The following is a 22,220-nucleotide window of genomic DNA, read 5'->3' on the forward strand; positions in this document are numbered from 1 at the left end:
GCACTTTTACGTTTTAATGGGTATGAAGTCCACAGAATAGTAAATAATTACTTTGTGTTGGTGGTGCTGCTGCCAGCAAAACTGTGAAGTCCCTGCACACTAGTTCAGTAAATCAGTTTCATGCTTGGATAAATTAACATTAATATTGCCCTAAATCCTCTTGCAAATAAATTAAACTGCTCCCTTTCGTCCTTTGTTTTCAGTTACAGCAGGGGTGGCCAAAATGCAGCCTATGGAGTTCTACAAAGCAGCTCCAGGCTGCTTGGCTGGAGATGGAGCATCACATGCTGGGAGCTGTAATCTCCTAAATGGGTTAGCACTTTCTTGTATGGAGTTTGTCTAGTGGGACCAACTGATGTGGTATGGTCTTGGGAAGTAATGCTGTGTCACCCAGGCTGCCTCAAAACAGCAACAAGCTACTACTTGGTGACAAGTCATGACAAGACAGTCTTCTGGTTTCAAAAGCTAGGTGGAGCGCTAAGTGGGGGCGGCCTGGGAGTGATGATGGATGGATGCATGCACAGGCTTTTCCTTCTTTAAGACAGGGAGCACTGCTAACTCTTGTGAGTTTTATCATGGATCTCAGGATATTTGGTGTTTTCCTTTAAAGCCCCAGCTCTTGGAGTCGTGAGCGTTTGTTTTTAAACAAATCCGGGTGGTTTTAGCCCTCTTCATGAGGGGGGGGGGGAGAGACTTAAGAAGATAAAGTAGGGTCCCATGACGCAGCAGGCAAATACAAGGAATCCCAAACTGCTTATTTTCTAGCACCTCCTGATTTGAACCCAACGGTAAGTGTGCTGGGGGGGGAGGGGGGCTCCTGGCTTTTGAATGCCTGGGGTTGGCAAGAGGCCTGCGCCGCGAGGGGTGACAGGCAACAGGTCACCAAGATGGGAAGTCAGGGGAGCTGTTCAGTGGGGGGGGGGCTGGCTCGGCACGAAAAGAGCCAGCCCCAGCAGCTCGTTACCCCGCCCGCAGCCCGGCGGCAGGACGAGGGCCGCGGGGCACAGGGCGCCGCCGCGTGGGAGGTGAGCCCCGCGCGGGGGTGGGGGCTCGGAAACTACGGGGCCCGGCCCGGCCCGGCGCAGCCCAGCTCAGCTCGGCCCGCCCCGGTCCCGGCAGCGCCGCCTCTTGCCCCTCCCGCCTCACACACAGACGCTTCCTGCGCTGGGCCGGGCGCAGCGGGGTCGCGGCGGCGGCGGCGGCGGCCGAGTGGAAGGTCCGGGGGCCGGCCTGGCGCGGCTGCCGGGGCCCCTGCGGGACGCGGCCTCCGCGGCGTGCTCGGCAGGGAGCCGCCCGAAGCGCCGGGGAGGCGCGGGCGGAAGCGCCTCTGGGCAGGGCCCCTCGGGCCGGGGTCGGTAAGTGAGAGGCTGGGCAGCTAGCGCGTCCCCAGGCCCCGGCCGGGATCCCCGCTGCCCCCGGGCGCTGGCAGCGGAGCAGCGTCCCGGCAGCCGGAGGCGGCGGCGGCGGCTCCTCACATTACTGGCGGGTGAAGTCATCGTGTCCATTGTCTCCCGTCAGCTCCCGGCCGGGCCGCCAGCGGGGGGAGCCCGGGCTGCGGCGCCAAGGGGGGCGCGTCCCCCTCCCTCGCCGCACACCGCCGGGAGCTCCGCCAGGGCCGAGCTGGGGGGCGCCGCCGCGCTGTGGCCCCGCACGGGCTGGGTGAGGCTCTGCTAGCGGGGGACGAGGCTCCCCATAGGGCGAGGGGGTCCTGGGAATGGCCACCGGGTGGGGAGACGTTACTAGCCCCTTGTCCAGCTTTGCCATTAATCCCCAGGCGGAGAGAGACTGTGAGGACCCCTCCCCCCCAAGAATCCTTGTGGGGCGCCTGTAGCACCCACACCTGGAAATGGGTCTGGAGCAGCGGCTAACACACGCCTCTTGAATTGAGCCTTAAAAGTAACCTCGGAGGGAGAGAGACTAATGCCCCCACCACAAGAGATTGGATTACAGCTACTTAAGACCCATCATCTATGTAATGGGGCCAGTGCTAGTGTAGACAAGCCTTCAGGGGCTGCTGCTGACACGTTTAATATGTGGACCTGATTGGAGGGTAGTTAAGTGGTTAATGCCCCTTGGTGCCTTGTCTACGCTAGCATTTTTACCAGTGGGTTTGCACTGGTGGTAATGTAGGCGCGGGAGCTTTTCCCCAAAAAAGTCTGGTGTGGACACAGCCATAGAGCCTTAAAATTAGTGGGCGAGGGTGTGGTTGGGGTAGAAAAATAGAGCTGGAAACACAAACAACCTTAAAATGAAATATCCAGGGAGGACCCCCACCCCATCAAACAAATGACTGAGGGACCTGAACTGGTGCAGGTCTGCAGGCAGCATCCTCTGGGGCTCCATCCATAAATAAGGACATAAGGGGCAGCTCTGCTTGAGGGAGTCTCCTATGTCTTTTGGTTATGTTTTAAGAAGCAAGATGTAGAACGCTACTATCTGCATGGAGCAAACAAGCAGGAGAGGAGATTGGCATTGGTATTCTTGAGGATTCTTAATACAATATGACTATTTCCACGTAGGCACAACAGCTTTCATTTCTGTTAATAAAAAGAAAAGGAGTACTTGTGGCACCTTAGAGACTAACAAATTTATTTGAGCATAAGCTTTCGTGAGCTACAGCTCACTTCATTGGATGCGGTAGCTCACAAAAGCTTATGCTCAAATAAATTTGTTAGTCTCTAAGGTGCCACAAGTACTCCTTTTCTTTTTGCGAATACAGACTAACATGGCTGCTACTCTGAAACCTGTCATTTCTGTTAATGTTTTAGCAGGCATTGGTTTTGATTGGTGTTTTACATCAGCTATTAATCAAAATGTGATGCTAATCATCACCAAGGTCAAAACTGTGAAAAGGGCAAAGTGTATTTGAGGAGTGGGGAATTGCAGGGCTGAATGCTGCAGAAAGGTCTAATCAGAACCTTAGATTTTCTTCTTTTATTTCTCTGGATATTTTTCTTTTGTCCCACTCACCTCCAGATAAAACTTCTAAAACGGTATTGCCAGTGGAAAGGCTGGACTTCAGCATATGGTGAGCTACTTTTCACTGTGTCCACTGCAAAGGAAGGTTTTCAGTTTAGTAGTATGATTGAGAATGAAATGTTCTAATTCACTTTTTTCAAGAGATCTGTCAATTGACTTGTGGATCAAATCTGAAATGGGAGTAAAATATAAAATGGAAATTGCACAAACTGGCAAAATTCATTTGCATCTACAAAAATGGTGATGGCCTTATGTGACTGAACTGTTTTGCTAAATTTTACTCATGTTGAACTGTGAAACTGTGTTTGAAGCAGTTTATGTAGCTCAGTGCATGGGTAAATGTACTTAAAAATCAGGAAAACATGTAGGCATTTTGTTTTCTGTATTCCCAGAAAATTAGTGCTGTTTTGCATTTTATTCAGATTGGAAAATGAAAATAAACCAGTTTCACTTCCTCTTGCACAGGCAGTAATGCTGCTACTCTTTGGGTCTACAGTTCTACAGAAAAAGGCTTATGTTTTAAAAAAAAATACATTAGTTTTTTAAATTAGAAAAATCTGGCAAACATTTCTGTTTTATCAACAGCCCCCCTCCCCTTTTTTTTTGTACAAAAGATAAATATTAAGGTTAAAAGTAGTTGTCGCTTTTAAATGATCTGAAGTCCAGGGTCTGGCTCAAGCTCTGTGCATTTCCAGCCATTTTTAGCTTTGCTGAAATGAGGATAGGTTTGATCATTAATTCTAAAATTGGAAACTGAAAAATAACCTTCTTATATATGCAAAATGGCAGAACTTGTATGCAAGAGTCATCAGAATTCTTAAATTTCTGTTTAGTTATGACAGCAGTGGAGCAGGAAGAGGGAAGGTATTTGACAGATGTAAATGTGTATCTTTATAAAGTATGTCTGTCTTATCCCCTGAGTTAACAAAATGTTATGACTGTTTCCTTTCTTATTTGTCCAGTAAATAGGTTGCTCTTCCATACATCTTATGATCTCCTCCCCCCCCTCCCCCCCGGTCATTTACCCTGTTGTGGTACCCTCCACAATGCTTTTGTGGGCAGGACATCTGAATCCTTCCTTAGTACTAAAAATCCTGCGTTGAGGCTAGTGACAAAGGGCTGTGAGCTTTCAAGTGCAGCAACTACTTTTTGCACCCATGTCCTTTTATGCCCAAGTGCATTGTCTTTGGTATGTTGTTAATTTACTCTGGCCCTTGGCCTTGGAGAAATCATTCTCTAACTTGCATCCTGAATTATAATGCAGTATGCTGTTAAATCATCAGATTTTGGAGAAGAATTTTTAATAATTAAAACAGGAGCATAGACACACAAGCACTTAAATTCCAGAGTGTTTGGTCTGACTCCTAATCTGTAAGAGGAGCCAAGACTCAAACTGATTCTTGCTTATGGTTAATAAAAGTTCTTCAAAGGACCAGTTCTAATATTCTATGGTTGTTTACTCATAAAGGAGCTAATTTCTATTTTCCTTTCCCTCTGAATTTATTCCAGCTGTAAATTTCCAGTGTCACTTCTGCATTAGCTGATGGAAGATGCGTAACTATGGATGAACCAATGGACGTACACAACTTCAAGATAAAAATGGTGTTGTATGTTGTATTGCTAAGTACAACTCGCTTGCACATGGAGATAAACTTCCACCAAGAAGGTAACAAGATGCTTTAAGCTTTGTTTTTCAGTGACTTGTGATATTTTTATTTTCTGTAATAAAAGGCTACATAAATACCTAGTAGAATACACATTTTTTAGTACATTTGATTAGTGGCAGAAGGTGACTTTTTTTTTTCTTTGACTCAGACTTGCATGCAGTTTGCCTTCTTGATACTCATTCTTCCATGTTTTGTGTGTGTGGTTTTTTGTTTTAATCTTGAGTGAGGACATTTTCAAGGAAAACACAAGAGATATGGTTATCTCTTGTTTCATTTGTAGATTTCCATTAGTCTCTGCTATACAATAAACTAAAACTACAAAAATGGGGAAAAAAATTTAATAGCCATATAAGTATTAATCACTTATCAAATAAAGATAAATGACCCAAGCTAGGATCTTCCAAACTAAGGACCATTGCTAAAAATAATACAGTTATGATCCCATATAGTACTCTCAGTACTTTCCTTATCAGAAGGGAAGGATTGGCAACATTATTAAAATGTAACTAATTTCTGGTGTTCTTTAAAAGTTTTCAGTGAAAACCAGCTAACTTCTGAACATTTTTTTGAGTAGACTGGGCCATCCTTACCCAGTTTCTAGGGCTCAGGGCATAATATTCTGTGGGCTTGTGGGGCCTTTTACCAGTGAAAGAGCCTTACACAGTAATATCCTTAGCCTCTATTAACAGTTACCAAAACAGAATGCACATGCTAAGCATATAATGATCACCACTCCCAATAAGGCAGATGAACTTTTCCTAGTGGCCAGTCAGGATCAGGTCATCTGGGGACTCCAGCTTCTGTATGATATAGTTGGCAGGGTATTGAGGACTGGCAGCTCTGATCTTGGGTTGTGTCCTGGAGTTGGTTCCAAAGAACTTCCTTTTGGACCCCAGTTTACGTAGTTAAACTTGAGTCCTGCTTAGCTAAACCTTAACCAATCATTTTAAACTAAAATACTACAAAACGGTATTTTTAACCAATCCGAGCCCCTTACGAAACAATATTTTATCCAATCATACCCCACCACCTTAGTTGATTTAAATCTTGCAAAATTAGGCAACAGACAGAAACCATACAGTTAAACAATAGAGAAATAGGGACCATAAAAACAAAACAAAGAACTATAGATTACACATTCACAACTTTGAGAAAAGAAAAGGAGTACTTGTGGCACCTTAGAGACTAACAAATTTATTAGAGCATAAGCTTTCGTGAGCTACAGCTCACTTCATCGGATGCATCCGATGAAGTGAGCTGTAGCTCACGAAAGCTTATGCTCTTATAAATTTGTTAGTCTCTAAGGTGCCACAAGTACTCCTTTTCTTTTTGCGAATACAGACTAACACGGCTGCTACTCTGAAAACTTTGAGAAGTGGTTCCTTGCCAGACAGAATGCTATCAAACAAAGTTTTCTTTAAACATCTTAAGATTTTGTTTCTTTATCTGGTGATGGTGGGTACTATTGGGACAGAGCACCTTCTTAACAGCCCGATATTTCATTATTTTGATGTAATTTAGATGGAATGTGAGGATGGGACTTTCTGCTCTTTGGCTCATGGCTGCCGCTGTCCTAATGCGGATGCAAAAAAAGGCTTCAGACCTCACAAAACATGTCTTCAAAAAGACAATTGAAAGGTGCCCATCAGGAATTATGAGTTTGCTGCAGCTCTGCTCATCATAGCCTAACTGTTCCTTTATGTTTTCTAAGCAGTTCTTCCTGACATACACATCATTTTATCCAAATAATCTAGAAAACACTCTAAAACACCTACTGGCTTATAATGTGGTAATTGTCATAGCTATGGACTTTCTAAAGCTGCCAAACAATGTTATGGCCATCTCATTTGAAGTCCACTGGATTTTCTGGCACATAGGGGATTGAGCTTTTCTTTTAAACTAAAGCTCATTGCCCTTCCTTTCAATAGAACCACATATTTTATGGAGGAACTAGACTATGCCCTCAAAGCTGTTTCTATGGAATTCTCTCATTTTGTCCTTTTCACAAGTTATCAGTGTCACCTCAAATTTTGGGAATTTTTTTTTTAAATGAGTATCAATTTTAGCAGTCTACTACTATAATCAGATGATTTCATTGAGAATAGATTGGCTGTTTTGATGGAATCTGGGCAAAAATTATTTCAAGTCAGTGATGCCTTCTAGTTTTGAAGAAAAGGTACTTTACAGAATGACACTTTTTTCCAAAACAGGAAAAACTTCCTTAACTGCCAAAGTTCCAAGACATCAACACAGCCATGTTCCTGTTTCCATATGAGTAGTTCCTAGGAGCCAGCTTTATCCTATTTAATTTTTAGAGAAACAGCTTTCCAGGTGAATTATAATGGTTGTGAACCTCAGAGATCATTTTATTAAACACTGGAGGTTTGGGCTGGAAACTGTGCCACATGAACATGGGTTACCGAACATGGGGATTTTACAGTGCCTATCAACTTAAGGGAAGCTTACTGTCATGTTTCTATCATTATAGCACCAGTGTTACCTAAAGTGTAATATACCAGTAGTAGTTTTTTTTTTTTATTCCCTCTCTCCCCTTTAAACACTCAGTTTGCAGAACCTTAACCACAATCATGATGATGACGGTTGCAGCCCTTCAAAAAGGGGAGATGTTGATGGGGCCCTACCTAGACACTTTACTCATCCAGTTCCCTTTCTGTGAAGGAACAGAACTTTCAGTATATTCTAGTTAATTAGCTTAGTGGTAAACAGGAATGGGAGTGAGGGAGAATGTTCACTTATACTTCTGCAATAAATCTTTTTCTGGAGTCTCTGATAAGACATCAAAGTAGAAAAATGTTTTTCCCTTGATGAAGAGGGTGGAATACACTGATCCATTCAAACCAGATAGTCTTCAACTACACCTGTCCCCCAGAGCTTCAAGTCACCTTTTCAGGCTTGAGGATTTGGTGCTGTACGCTGTCCAGACTTCAAATGCTGCAACTCTTCCTGTCAGTAAGATCTCTTCTTAAAGTATCACGGAATGACAGGGACTGTATCAGTGAACAGCCAGACATGGTAGAAGTGTCTTTTCGGTTATAATTGGACCGACCGCATGTTATAACAGAAACCAGCAGGCTGTTTGGAAATCCACTTAGGCACCAGGATGACCTAGGCCCTTCGCTTCATCAGCATCGTCTAGGTAAGCATACTAATGCTGGTTGTCCTGTCTTCCAAACATATAGCACCACAGGGACATCTGACTTTGAATGGATGGTATGTCTGTAGTGGCTTTGCCCAATTGGCAAGGGGATTGACGAGTAAAGCCCAACAGGAAACTGATTCTTTTGGTCAGTTGTGCAGAAGTATCCTCGCTTTCCCCCATCTGCTCTTCATGTTTCCAGAGCCAACAATTTTACAATAGACTTGCCGATTTGCAAACAAGTTCAGCTGTGAGATCTGAGTCTGGAAGCTAAATTCTTTTATCTTGACTAATTAACAACACATCTTCAAGGAAGATTTCTTTTCCACAAAGGAATCAATGTCCTGCATCAAATACCTCCTTTAAATCAGTACTCATTCTTTATTCTGTTGCTGTTCAACCTAGGAATATGCTGCTTATTTATTACTTTTCTCCAGGGAGTATTTTGCACTTGTCTCAGCTTCCTACCAAAAGTGGTCTTTTTTTTTTCCCTGCTTCCGCATAAGGGTATAGCTGTTTACTTTTGTTGCCTTTATAAATCAAATAGTAAGATACTTGTATTCTGTTTTAATATTAAAAGAGAGGCCTAAATCATGTCTCCAGAGGAAGTCAGAAGCCCTGTTCATTCAATTTGAAGGTCATAAATGGAGCTGCTACATTTTCAGATTGTCTAACAAATATACCCTGAATGGTATCCACAACCTACAAAGCCAACGTGCTGGTATGCCTGGGAGTGTGTAAGATTCCCCATTCAACCATCCTAGGCTAGGAGAATTGAGAGAGGAACGGTGCAAAGCTACCTCCCTGGTGATTCTTCCCCATTTTCCAAAACTCTGTGGACTTAACTATCTGTACCTGAACTGAGACTGCATTTGGTCACTGGATGCCAAGAATATTTCTGAGAGTTCCTACCTGACTGGTTGTTCTTCTTGCCACCTTTGCTTGTTCTCCCTTTTGTTGCCCAGGTTTACATTTTCTTGTGTGGTGAACTTCTAGTCACAACTCTTATCTGCATTGGTGGCAGCGAGTCACAGAAAAATGAACCTTTCTACCTCTTCTGTGATCTGACACCATTGCAGACACCCAACCAGAATAAGAGTTCAAGAAAGCCTCCTAGTCTTAATGGAGGAATACAGAGTTTTTTCACTATTAACAATTAAGTGACAATTCCAGGATAAAGTAGATCATTAACTAATTTGTTTTCAGCTGTGGAAAACTCAAGAGGAATAAAGAGAAGGATGCACCCTTCCTTGCAAGAATGCAAAATATCTTCACTGGGACAGTCTGCACCTTGCTTGACTAAGGAAAGAAGAACAAAAACTCTTGTTTTCAGCACTTGTTTAGACAGATCATAGAAAACAGCTACACAGATAAGTTTCTCCTATATTGCCGATTCAAGGTATTAGACATTTGATTAAAAAAAATAGTTCAAATAATGGTTTCCTCAATTCTTGTTTTTTGTTTTCACTACCTGCAGTATAACTAGTGTTTTTAAAGCTATATCTTTGTTTTCTAAAAACTTGCAAGGAAGGTCATGTAATAATACTGCAGACCTGATTAGGTTTTTTTTAGTTAGGTGATTAACATTGCCGGGGGCTTACTAGGCTTGAAAGTAGTGCCATTATGATAGAGAAGATGTATGGATAACTAAGCAGTAAACTGCAGCAAGGTATATTCTGAAGGCCATATTTTCTTTTGGCAAAGCTTCTTTGACTGGAGCAGGTACAGAGAAGGGCTACTAGGATGATCCGAGGAATGGAAAACTTGTCTTATGAAAGGAGAGTTAAGGAGCTTGGCTTGTTTAGCCTAACTAAAAGAAGGTTGAGGGGAGATATGATTGCTCTCTGTAAATATATCAGAGGGATAAATACAGGAGAGGGAGAGGAATTATTTCAGCTCAGTACCAATGTGGACACAAGAACAAATGGGTATAAACTGGCCACCAGGAAGTTTAGACTTGAAATTAGACGAAGGTTTCTAACCATCAGAGGAGTGAAGTTTTGGAATAACCTTCCAAGGGAAGCAGTGGGGGCAAAAGATCTATCTGGTTTTAAGATTCTACTCAATAAGTTTATGGAGGAGATGATATGATGGGATAATGGGATTTTGGTAAGTAATTGATCTTTAAATATTCAGGGTAAATAGGCCAAATCCCCTGAGATGGGATATTAGACAGCTGGGATCTGAGTTACTATAGAAAATTCTTTCCTGGGTATCTGGCTGGTGAATCTTGCCCATATGCTCAGGGTTTAGCTGATCGCCATATTTGGGGTTGGGAAGGAATTTTCCTCCAGGGCAGATTGGAGAGGCCCTGGATGTTTTTCGCCTTCCTCTGTAGGATGGGGCATGCGTGACTGGAGGGAGGCTTCTCTGCTCCTTGAAGTCTTTAAGGATTTAAGGACTTCAATAGCTCAGACATAGGTGAGGTTTTTTGTAGGAGTCGGTGGGTGAGATTCTGTGGCTTGCGCTGTGCAGGAGGTCGGACTAGATGATCAGAATGGTCCCTTCTGACCTTAGTATCTATGAATCTATGACTTCATTGCAGTTATGCTTTATTTAGCTCTATTTGGCTATTGATTCATGCCTTTGGTTTGTGCTGCCAACCACCAGAGCAGTGCATCAGTAGTAAAGAAATGCATATCTTTCACATGTTAGTGCTACTGAAGTACATCAAAAATATAGCAGACAGTTTCGATCATTTAATGGTAGTGTGTTTGGGGATTGAAAGGAAAACGATTTCACTATGCTTAAAAAAAATTTCAGAAAAAAAGTTAGAACTCTAAAGGGAGCAGGGCTGGGGGCCTCCAGTTTTCAATACAGTAGATAATATGGCAGTGGAAGTTAAAGGAAGCTTAAGTAGATTGATAGAGAGATTCAATCCTGAAAAGATTGAGACACATGCTGAACTTCACTCATGCGAATAGTCTGTTTCAGGTCAGTGGGATGACTCAGATATGTGAGGTTAAACTTGTTCCTAGGTGTATACTTTTTTCTTTATCAAAATTGTCTTAGACAAGGAAGCTCCGAGAGATGAGTGACTGGAAGATGAACCATGTTTGAGTGACTTCCAGTTATGTGCATTTAATTCATTTATCAGTGATGCAACCAGTGTTGCATTCATTAGTAGTTGGTACATTACTCTCAAATCACCAGAAAGGCCACACTAGCTAATCAGAGTATGGCTTTGAACAATAATTCTTCTTAGAGTAATTTTACATGTCTATGCCATAGTAGGTGTGTGCGTGCCTTTGGTACAATTGTCAGAGAACCTTTTCGCCTCAGCAGTGCCCTCCACCACTGTGCACCACTGCCTGCTGGTATAAGAGGGCAGAGCTACTCCTGAGTCCATTCAGTTCCTACTGACTGCCAGTGATGGTTGTTGAAGTGCTTCCAGACTTGCTAGTGCAAGTTCATTTCCTTCACTCTTTGTCTGTGGTATGTTTCTCACTTAGTAGTTAGAGGGAGGTTTTACCCAATTTTATTTTTGATATTAGAGCTATGTCTCACTCTCTGGGGACCAAGTCCTGCTGGTTATATGCCAGACTGATGCCAGTCAGTGACCTGCACCCCAGTTGCCTGAATTTTCTGTCTGGGGGTGTCCCACATCAGGGACAAGTATCCCCTTTGCAGAGGGTTTAAGGCTCACTCAAAGACAGAGCAGCAAAACTTAAGTGTCTCCTTATGGAGTTGGCACTTCGCCCTCTATCGAAACTGTCATTTTCAGCGCATACTCAGAGTATGGCAATATTGGAGCAGAGTTGCCTCCTGAGATGTCTTCAGCACTAAGCAACAAATAAGTTCTACATCTCCAGTACCAAAGAAGAGACTCAGATCTGACAAGAACCCGGTACCTCGTCCAGCTAAAAGCAAGATCTCTGGGAGGGACTCTGAGGGGAAGCTTTCCCTGGAGTGTTTCTCTGCTACAAAGACGGGTTAGTCAACTCCAGAACCTGTGCCAGGTCCATTGAGGCCAACCCCTGAAGTTTCTATTTGTTAGACCCAAGACCAAGTCCTGGTATTGATGCCAGCACAAGCATATGCTTCTACAAAAGAATTACTGAACCTTTCGGTACCAGTGTTCCCATCTATGCAGGAGGGGTTTTAGATGATATCAGTGACTATAATCCGTACTCTAGCCCCACAAAAGCATTCAATATCAATGCTACTTCTGGTACCTAGGAGGCCAGTATATTCGAAGGGCAAGCCGCAGTTAATATACCCAGTAATGCCACCTCTGGGTTTGGCTTACCTGTCCCCTGTCCACACTGGTTCTGCTCCACCGTGATTGCAGGATTCAGTCATCTTTGTCAGATTCAGAAATGGTGCTCACCACCATGTCTGTGGCCGTTCTGGACACTATGGGGTGTCCCTCCCCTTGCTAGAACCTCTCCTCACCTGTCTGACTTGACTTCCTTGAGGGTGCACCAGGTTCATCAGTACCACAGACCAGGTTCTTAGATAACTGGTACCATGCAACTGGCAGTTGCTTAGACAGCTTCTCCACTGAAAGAGGCAGATCAACCGTTGCCTCAGTGTCCTGGTGTGTGTCCTTCCTCATCGCCAGATGAGTTTGTAGAAACGGTGAGCAATTTCCCCCCCCCCCCCACCAGAGGATTACAGGACTCCCAAAGAACTGCTTAAAAAGGACTCGGGTATTCAAGCAGAAGAGGTTCACCAGAAATCCCCCAAGCCAGTAGACATTTTAGCTTCTGCGGGACCCTTCCAAGTGGTGTTTCTGATTAAGTAATTCTGGAACCAGTTAAAATGCTTTGGTAGACCCCTTCTATTGCCTTCGTTGAAATAGAGAGGAGCTACTATGTCCTTCTAAGGGCTTCAAAGACCTCTTTTCTCACCTGCCCCTTGTCTCTTGGGTGATGGCAGCAGCTGAGTAGCTAGAGAGGCAGGGCCTCCCTGCATTGACTCCAAAGAGTAAAGAATCAGAGGCTGGACCTGTTTGGTCATAAACTTTGACAGAAGGGCAGCAGCAAAGAATTGCTAATCAGCAAGCTCTCCTAAGCTGTAACAACTTCACCCTATGGGAACACATAATGAAGTTTAAAGAGAGGCTACAAGAGAACTCCGGGCAAGAGTTCACTCTTATGGTAGAGAAGAGTAAGTTGGTGTAAAGGACAGCTCATCAAAACAGTTTGGGTGCAGCAGACTCAGCAGCTTGTTCCATGGCATCTTATTTATATGAGGTGGTGTTCATGGCTGTAATTCTCTGGTCTCCCTCCTGTAGTACAGTAGACCATCCAGGATTTGCCATTTGAGGGTCCATCCCACTTTTTGGAAAAGACGGACGATAAGCTGCGTAGCCTAAAAGATTCAAGGGTAGCACTGAAATCCTGTGGAATTTACACATCAGCAACGAAGAGGAAAGGATTCCACTCTTAGTAGGCTCATAAATATAAGAGCTTTATACCTTGGCCCCAAGACCTGCTGAGAAAAAGGTGCAGGAATTACCGAAGGTGACCACTACCCCCATCGTGCAACAGCAGGTTCTTCTCGATCAACAGCACAGCCTAAACATACATTTTGACAGGCTTGTCAAGGGCAGCATACTGGTACTTGCAGACCGATCTGTTCCTGCCAGTTATCTATCCCACTTCCTCCATACTTGGACTCATGTCATATTGGATCATGCAACCTAAGCATAGTGGATCTGGGGTAATCCCTTGAATTTGTATTTGTCCCCAGTCTCTCTTCAGGGATCAGTCTCATGAGACTGTTCTTCAACAGAGGGTCCAATCTCTCCTTCTAGCAGGAGTAATAGAGGAAGTTCCTCTATTCCTCAGGGGGAAGGGTTTTTATTCCTCTACTTCCTTATTCCTAAAGCAAAAGGCAGTCTGACCTCCTTTAGGTCCAAGAAAGTAAAGTTTTTGCATCGTTACAGCTAGCTCCCATCATTCCTTCTGTGGAACAGGGCAACTGGTATGCTGCCCTTGATTTAAAGGGCACTTACTTCCATACAGTGAGCTGTCCAGACTGCTCCAAGTTCCTCAGGTTTGTAGGCCCAATGGAAGCACTGTGAATTGGTAATGTGTTCTATTAGCTATCAGCAGCCCCTCTTGTTTTCACACGCTGTGTGGAGTCAGTAGCTGAATATCTAAGAAGGCTGGGAATCTGTGTATTCCCTTACTTGGGTGACTGGTTGGCGAGGGGCCAGTCTCACTTTCAAGTGCTGTCCAGCATGGCAATCATTCTGGCCACCTTCAGTGCATTGGTCTTACTCAGTTAAGACATATCAATTCTAAAACCCGTGCAAAGAATAAAGTTTATTGGAACACTCCCAGGTGCTATACAAACCAGAGTGTTTCTGCCCCATTCAAGATTCCAAGTGCTCCAAACCCTTTTTATTGAATCTAAAAGTATATCCCATTACTACAGCACACATATGCCTCAGACTTCTGGGGCACATGGCAGCATGTACCTCTCTAACACAACACACCAGACTGCACCTCAGGAGGCTTCAGGGTTGGCTAGCTTCAGTCTATGTCCCCCATTGTCATTGTCGAGACAGATTATTTCTTGTTCTAGAACTAATTTTGTCCTCTCTGAACTGGTGGACAGGTCCTCAGAACATTTTTACAGGAGTCCTTTTCATTTCTGTGCAGCCATCACTCACGTTGATCACAGATGTCTTGTCTCTGGATTGGGGGGAAAAGCACATCAGAACCCTACAAGCACAAGGGATGTGGCCCTCACAGGATCTGAGGACTCGTACAAACATCTAGAAACTACAGTAGAACCTCAGAGTTAAAAGTATCAGAGGGGTAGCCGTGTTAGGCTGTATCCACAAAAACAACGAGGAGTTCGGTGGCACCTTAAAGTCTAGCATTTATTTGGGCATAAGCTTTTTGTTTTTGACCCACAAAAGCTTATGCCCAAATAAATCTGTTAAGTCTTAGAGTTACAAACAGTTCAGAAATGGAGGTTGTTGGTAACTCTGAACAAAAAGTTATGGTTCTTTCAAAAGTTTACAATTGAATATTGACTTAATACAGATTTGAAACTTTACTATGCAGAAGAAAAATGCTGCTTTTAACCATCTTTTTTAAAATAAAACAAGCACAAACCATTTCCTTGCCATGTCAAATTTTCTTAAATTTTCCCTTTTTTTTTTGCCGTTAACACAGTGCTGTACAGTATTTGCTCTCTTTTGTCTCTGCTGCTGGCTGACTGTGCATTTCCATTTCCAAATGAGGTCTGTGGTTGGCCAGTCAGTTTGTAACTCTGAGGTTCTACTGTATGTGCTACCCATCTAGCCTGCTCAGCCTTCTGTCCCCGTGTTCTTGGGGGGAAAATCTGTTAGTGTTTACATAAACATAGTTTCTATATTCTCTGTTAACAAACGGGGAGGGGCGCATTCTTCCCAACTATGCCAGAAGGCAATTCTGCCTTGGGAGTAGTTGGCGGATCGCTTAAGAAGGTCTTCAGTGGTCATTTCATCTGGCTTTGGCCAGGTCCATCTTCCAGTTGTGGGGAGTTCCCCACGTGGACCTGTTTTCAACAAGGGTCGATGGAAAATGCCATTAGTTCTGCTCCCAAGGGGGTGGGGGGTCACAGCACTAGGGCTTTGATAGATGCTTTCCCGCTATCATGGATGAATTCCCTATTGTATGTGGCCTTTCCTCTGATACCGTTACTATCCGGAGTCCTGTTCAAGGGCAAGCAGGATCATGCTTGCTGCATGCATATAGCAGCAGCATGACCTTGACACTGGTTCTTAACTCTGTTAGCATTATTAGTGAAGCTTCCTCTACCTCTCCCATTAGATTCAGATGAGATTTCTCAGGACCATGGCTGTCTGTCCCATCCCAGTTTACCGGCCCTCCACTTGACAATGTGGCTGGTTCCTGGCTAGCACCATTGGGAATGGCTGGTTTGAAGAACATTTCAGAAGGTGCTGCTTTATAGCAGACAGCCTTCAATTAGGCATACTTATCTGGCCAAAGGGAAACATTTTTCTAGCTGGTTTCAGCGGAGAAGTGTGTCTCTCCAGAACATGCTTCCATTAACCACATTTTGGATTATCTATTGCACCTAAAACAGCAAGGCCTAACAGTTCCATTAAAGTATATTTGGGAGCGATTTTGGTATTGCACCCTCCAGTGGGTAAGTAGTAAATAACTTTTTTCCCCAACCCCATAACTATTAGATTTCTAAAAGGGTTGTACAGACTATACCCTCCAATACAAGAACCTGTTTCCCCATGGAATCCTTGTGGCACCTTAGAGACTAACAAATTTATTTGGGGATAAGCTTCCATGGGCTCTAGCCCCTTTGAAACCTGTTTTCCCCATGGGATCTCAACCTTGTGCTAACAAAATAATAGGGCCTCTCTTTGAACCTCTTGTGGCTTGCTCCCTATTCCACCCCTCTAAGAAAGTGGTGTTTTTGGTAGCGATAACCTCAGCAAGGAGAGTGGGTGAACTGGGAGCCTTGCTTTCCAGACCCTCCTTATACAATTTTCCATAAGGCTAAAGTTTACATTTGCCCTTCCCCAGAATTCTTGACAAAGGTGGCTTCCAATTTCCACATTAATCAGGCAATGTATTTACCAGTGTCTTTCCTGGTGAACAGAAACTTCATTCATTGGATGTGAGGAGAGCAGTTATTTTCTACTTGGGCCACACCAGACCCTTTAGGTGTTCAGTGTGGTTATTTGCTGCAGTTGCAGACAGGATGAAAGGCAAACTGGTTTCAACTTGGGATTTCCTCTTGTTGGTGCTACCAATTAGCTAATGACATACCATCCCTTAGAGCATTAGCTCATTTGACTAGAGTGCAAGCAGTTTCAGCAGTGTTCCTAGTGCAAATACCTGTTCAAATCATTTGTAGAGCAACAACCTGGTAGTCAGTACATTCTTGCTACCCATTATGCCGTTTTCTGTCAGTCCAGAACAATGCCAATTTTAGACAAGTTCTACAGTTGCTGTTCAGGTAGAGTCTGAGACTCACATTAATTTGCTTGCGAGTCACAGTGGAATGGATGTGCAATCACTCAAATTAAAATGATTACCTGCCTTTCTGTACTGTTGGACTTCGAGATGACGCGCATGTCCGTTCCACAAACCCGCTGTCCTTCCTCACTCTGTTGGATTCTATCTGGTAAGAAGGAACTGAGGAGGATCAGGGGAGACACTTCCCTCTTATACTGGCATGCAGTGGTGCACATCGGTGGAGAGCACTCAACCGCCCTCATTTGTACTGCTGAGGGAAAAAAATTCTCTTGACAACTGTGCATGAGGTGCACACGTCCAATCCACTGCAGGCATACACGTGCAGCACATCTCAAACAACAAGAGTTACATTAAAGTACATAACCATTTTTGTCTAAAGCCATACTTTAATATGTATTTTGAAAGAACTTTAATTTCTGTAAAATGTATGAACTTTGTTTTTCTTTGGTGTATGACTGTTTTGTTCTCTCTAAAAAAGACTGTTTTTAGTTGAACTATGGATTAGCTGTTCGTAATGCACTGCAATGTGAGAATGCACTCTTGCAGTGTGTGTTAGGACAAGGGCTGGCTTTCAGGCCAATGGTTGGCTTTATCTAGTTGTGTTGTTACCCAAATACCATGATTGAGTGCATTGGAAATATCTAGATGAGTGGATATAGTTTCTGGGGAAATTATCTGTCAGTGCATGTATATGGCAGACTTTTTTGAACATCATCTACTACATGGTTACACAAATAAAATGAGATTAAATATAAAATTATACACAAACTGTATTTGAAAGGATGTTGTTAAGGATGTAAATTGAAGGAGTCAAAAGTTAAATGCTAGAATTAAGGAAGGTTGTGCATCCTTAGTTTATTCACCAGTATGTATCCAGTCTTTAATTACACTTACTGTGTGTTTGTCCCCTCCCCCCCCCCGGTCCCTTGAATCATTCAGTGCACACTTAATGAGCAGCTACACAATATTTTGTTTTCTTCTTGTTCAATGTGTGGCTCCATGCCTTACTCACTGCATACTGTTCAAACACTGCTCTACACAGAATTTTTAATTTCCTCTGTCTTTCTGTGGCTCATCACTATAGTATCTAAGTGCTTTACAAACGTTAATTTATCTTCTTAAAACTTTTTTGATGGAGTGTTTAACATTTTACAGATGAGGAACTGAGGACAGAGATAAAAGTAAAAAGTATCTAATAATTTTGGGTTCCCAGTTTGGGACACCTAGGACCTGATTTTATCCCCCCCCCCAGAGTACTTACATTATATAGCCCTTCATATTCAAGCACAGCTCCCACTGATGTCAGCTTCAGTTGTGAGTGCTCAGCATTTCTGCAAATCAACCCCACAGTATCAAGTTGGGCACCTAAAAATTGAGGAACACACAATTAGTGACCACCTGTGACCCAATTTCCCCCCCTCCCCCCCCAAGCCTGATCTATTCTGACCAGTTCCCTGTCAGAGTCCTGCCTCTTTCAAATCCATGGCACATCATCCCAGTTCCATTCTCTTGCTCAGTGCAGTTTTGCTCCACAGGTTTTTCATTCCAGGCCCACTTTCCTTTCCTTTCCCTATCCAGGCTCCCGGTCCCAATCTTGTTGCCCAATAGTCCCACTTCAACCAGCCCTGTTCCTTGTCTAATCTACCTCTCTCCTTTCCCTCTGGCCCACAGTTGTGGCCTGCCCATGTTCCCCAGTCTCATTGGTTCCCAGTCTCTCTCCCCAGAGTCCTCTTACAATCTGTGCGTTTTCCCTCCCCCCCACACCTCAGCTCTTAGTCCCAGTCTGTGTGCCTAGATAGTCCCCCTCCCCTTGGGTCCTTGTAAGATTTGTCTCCCCTTCACCTCAGCCTCCCCACCCAACTTGTTCCCAGTCTCTCATTCTCTGTTCCTCATCTGATCTCAGCCTTCCCCCCGTCTTCCACTTGAATTTTCAGTCCCAGTTGCCCCCCTCCTCCCGCTTTCCAGTCCTCGTCTGCCCCCCACCAAGCTCCTTATCCCAATCTACTCCCCCAGGCCCTGCAGATCCATCTTGTGACCCCTCTGCATTTGAATCAGGAAGCTTCACACTTCTTGGGCCCGGTAGGGTGGTCACTGAGAGCACAGGAGAGAATCTGCTTTCACTTCCAGGGCCAAGACTGGCCCCCACATGGACCCAAAGAAACAATTTCGGGGAAAGTTCTGCTTATCCCTGGGCTGGAGCATGCTCAGTGCAGATAGAATCTTTGGAGATTTTAGTTGTTTAAACGCTAAGTCTCTGCTAAGCATTTGTGAATTGTGACCCCCCCCCTCCCTCCGATTCTTATGACATGACCAAATTTGATTGGATTTTCAAAGGGATGGCCAAAGGCACATCCTAATTTCAAGTCCCTGCTCCAGAGTATGGGGATACTAGAGCCTTTCAAAGAAAAGAGAGCAAACATTTTTTAACGTAGGCAAAATGTATTTTTCCCCCAGCCTTGTTCTTGGGAATGGCTGACCTTAGTGGCAATTTAAAAAAAAAAAAAAATTGCCTGAGGCAGTTATAATGGGAGGTGTCAGACAACCCTAATAGGCAGCACTTCTAGACCAGCATAGAAGTAAGAAATAGGCTGTTGGTAAGATGTAGAAGTTGGGTGAGTCATAACACATTTGACTGCTTGTTACACTGGCTTCCAGCTTGAACAGTGTAAGGTGTTTTTGTTTTGTTTTGTTTTTTTCCAGCTTAGCGTATAATTATTTGTTTAGCCTCCCCTGAGCCTTAGAGGGAGCTGCTGCTTGACTACAGTACATTACATCCACCCTTCCTGCAATCCTGCTGTTGCCTTTTGGAGTCAGCCCGCTTCTTAAGTGCTGCTTCACTCCATCATGTGTTGCATGTTACAGCCAATTAAATGTACAAAGTAGTGTGCTGTTTTTACACTGCAGCCCTGGATGATACACCATAAAAGGATAGAGTGAAGCATGCCATCTTATGAGCTCAGAAGCTTACTCTTATGTGAGCCATGAACTGCAAAGTGAAACTTACCAAAGACTTTATGAAATCTTAGAATGGACAGGCTAACTGCAGACAGCACAATAAATTGAAACAGAGCAGGACAGGGAATAATCTATTAAAAATAGTTTTAGAACTCAAAAAAATGCTTGTCAAACACCCTTTCCTCTCCTCCACTCCCTATATTTTTGAAAGGTAATATTCTTTCTTTATCTTTAAATACATTTGAACCCCATTTATCCACCATTCAATTATCTGGCTCCCCATATTAACCGAACAACCATCGCACAGGTCCAGAAGCGGGTGACCTCTCATGTGGCCACGAGATGGCGCTGCAGCCTTGCACGTTCCTATTCTTGGGATTATCCGAAGTTTTGAATATCCTGTCTGACCCCAATCCCAGTTATTTTAGATAAATGGGGTTCTGTTGTACTTTTTTTTTTCCCTCCATCATCTATTTTCATCTACTTCTAGCAGGCTTTTGTTACCTTTCTATTTGCATTTTTTTGTTATTCAGTGCCTTACTAAAGAATAAGGTATTATATCAGTACTAATAATAGTTTTCTGTAGACCACCTAATTGTAAAAATTCCTAAAATATTTTAAACGTTCTATTTTTACTTGCAAATATGCTATTATGAAAGGTAAAACAAACATAGCCTAAGCCCTAAAGTGTAGTTGTGTCTAGGGTGTTTATACATCACAAAAATGGCTACACGGGGTCAGACCAATGGTCCGTCTAGGCCAGTATTCTGGCAGTGGCTGGTGCTAGATGCTTCAGAGGGAGTGAACAGAACAGGTCAATTATCAAGTGATCCATCCACTGTCTTCCAATCCTAGCTTCTGGCAGCCAGAGGTTTAGGGACACCCAAAGCATGGGGTTGTGTTCCTGATCATCTTGGCTAATAATCACTGATGGACTTATCTTTCCTGGATTTATCTAATTCTCCTTTGAACCCAATTATATTTTGGCCTTCCCAACATCCCTTGGCAACAAATTTCACAGGTTGACTGTGCATTGTGTGAAGAGGTACTTCCTTATGTTTGTTTTAAATCTGCTGCCTGTTCATTTCATTGGGTAACCCAGGTTCTTCATCTAGCACAACAGGGCTTCTAGTTGCTATTATGGTTCAAATAATAAATTGAAGTGATTTAACTTGAAGGCATTTCCTATTTATAAGACAAATATATCCAGACTAACACGCATTCCTTTGCGCTCAGTTAATGGTTGTGGGTTAGTAACTGTAAAGCACTCCTGTGTTCTGGTTGGCACATTTGACTGATTAAGTTAATTGCAGTGATATTAGGAACTTTCCTTGTATAATGTGACAGTTTCTCCTCTACCTTGGTGGGTCCCACACTTATTGGCGGATTTGCCTGCCTCAGAGATTCATGGCAGCCCTCAGTTTGGCCACTTTCATGGCTCAAATCTGCCATTCACTCAGATAACCTCATCACTGGCCAGCATGGGGAAAAAGAGAAGAACAACCCCCAGTCTCTGCTGATCCACCATGTAGATCAGGGAACAGCCCAGGGAACAGGTCAACTTCTCCTGTGTCTGATCAGGAGTTGGGAGGTTTGGGGGTAACCCAGGCCTGCCCTCTACTCCAAGTTCCAGCCCAAGGACCTGGGGATTTCAGCTGTCTAGAGTGCCTCCTGTAATAGCTGCGTAACCACTACAACTCCCTGGGCTACTTTCCCATGGCCTTCTCCCAACACCTTCTTTATCCTCACCACAGGACCTTCCTCCTAGTGTCTGATAACACTTGTACTCCTCAGTCCTCCAGCAGCATATCCTCTCACTCCAAGCTCCTTACACACCCACCTGATTAACTGGGAGGTTTTTAACTAGTTTCAGTCAGCCCCCGATTGGCTTCAGGTGTCCCAATCAACCTAGCTGCTTTCTGGAAGGAACTTAATTGGCCTTTCCACTGTTTTCTGGAAGGATCTTAATTGGGCCCCAGGTGTCTTGATTAACCTGGAGCAACTGCCATTTGGTTACCATGATAACAAGGATTTTTTTAGCCTGGGGCTAACATACCTGTTTCTCACTACTTTCCTATAGCCATCTGGCCTTGCCTCATCACAATAACTAGAACTTCATATAGTGATCTGTTTAAAGTGCTAAAGAAAACTGATTGTAACACTTCTACTGTTGGTTGTGTAGGAATGGCATAGCTTGTGCTACGTTGTTTTTATGTTTAACTAAAATGGTAAGATACATATTTAAAATACATATACCATAGCAAACTGCTTTAAAAAAAACTTAATTGTGTTTTGAAAGATCCCCTTTCATAGCATAAAATGTCCCTTTTAATAATATGTTAATAATATGTCTTTGAAGTGGAATTGTATAAGTGCTTTCTCTAGTGTATTTGTGTAATTATTTTCTTTGGAACTGTAGGAGGAAATAAATGACTTCAAGTAAACAGTGAGGTTTCTGGCTTCCAGGAGAACTTCCTTCAAAAGCAAAGTAACTATTTT

General features: G+C 43.5%; 1 protein-coding gene and 1 long non-coding RNA gene across 10 annotated transcripts in view; one reads left to right on the top strand and one right to left on the bottom strand.

Moving 5' to 3' along the window:
* Positions 1-208: 208 nt before the first annotated feature.
* RNF19A (ring finger protein 19A, RBR E3 ubiquitin protein ligase) overlaps positions 209-22,220 on the top strand; it is a 106,245-nt gene continuing 84,233 nt past the window's right edge. Inside the window, exons 1-3 of one of the 9 annotated variants that reach the window (XM_043507524.1) lie at positions 493-788; positions 4,489-4,645; positions 6,168-6,284. The gene's annotated coding sequence lies outside the window, so the exon portion shown is untranslated. Of the gene's footprint in view, positions 313-483; positions 789-902; positions 1,026-1,080; positions 1,356-2,981; positions 3,029-4,488; positions 4,646-6,167; positions 6,285-22,220 lie in introns of those variants that run through there. The other 8 variants (XM_043507522.1, XM_043507526.1, XM_043507521.1 and 5 more) reach the window with 8 other exon arrangements.
* Positions 10,337-21,555, bottom strand: LOC119851331. Its single transcript, XR_006278696.1, has 3 exons — positions 21,471-21,555; positions 16,826-17,013; positions 10,337-13,242 (listed from the first exon to the last, which is right to left on the bottom strand). It is a non-coding gene; the product is annotated as an uncharacterized LOC119851331 (long non-coding RNA).

The sequence above is a fragment of the Dermochelys coriacea genome, chromosome 2, assembly GCF_009764565.3.
Source record: "Dermochelys coriacea isolate rDerCor1 chromosome 2, rDerCor1.pri.v4, whole genome shotgun sequence".
NCBI classification, from domain to species: domain Eukaryota; kingdom Metazoa; phylum Chordata; order Testudines; family Dermochelyidae; genus Dermochelys; species Dermochelys coriacea.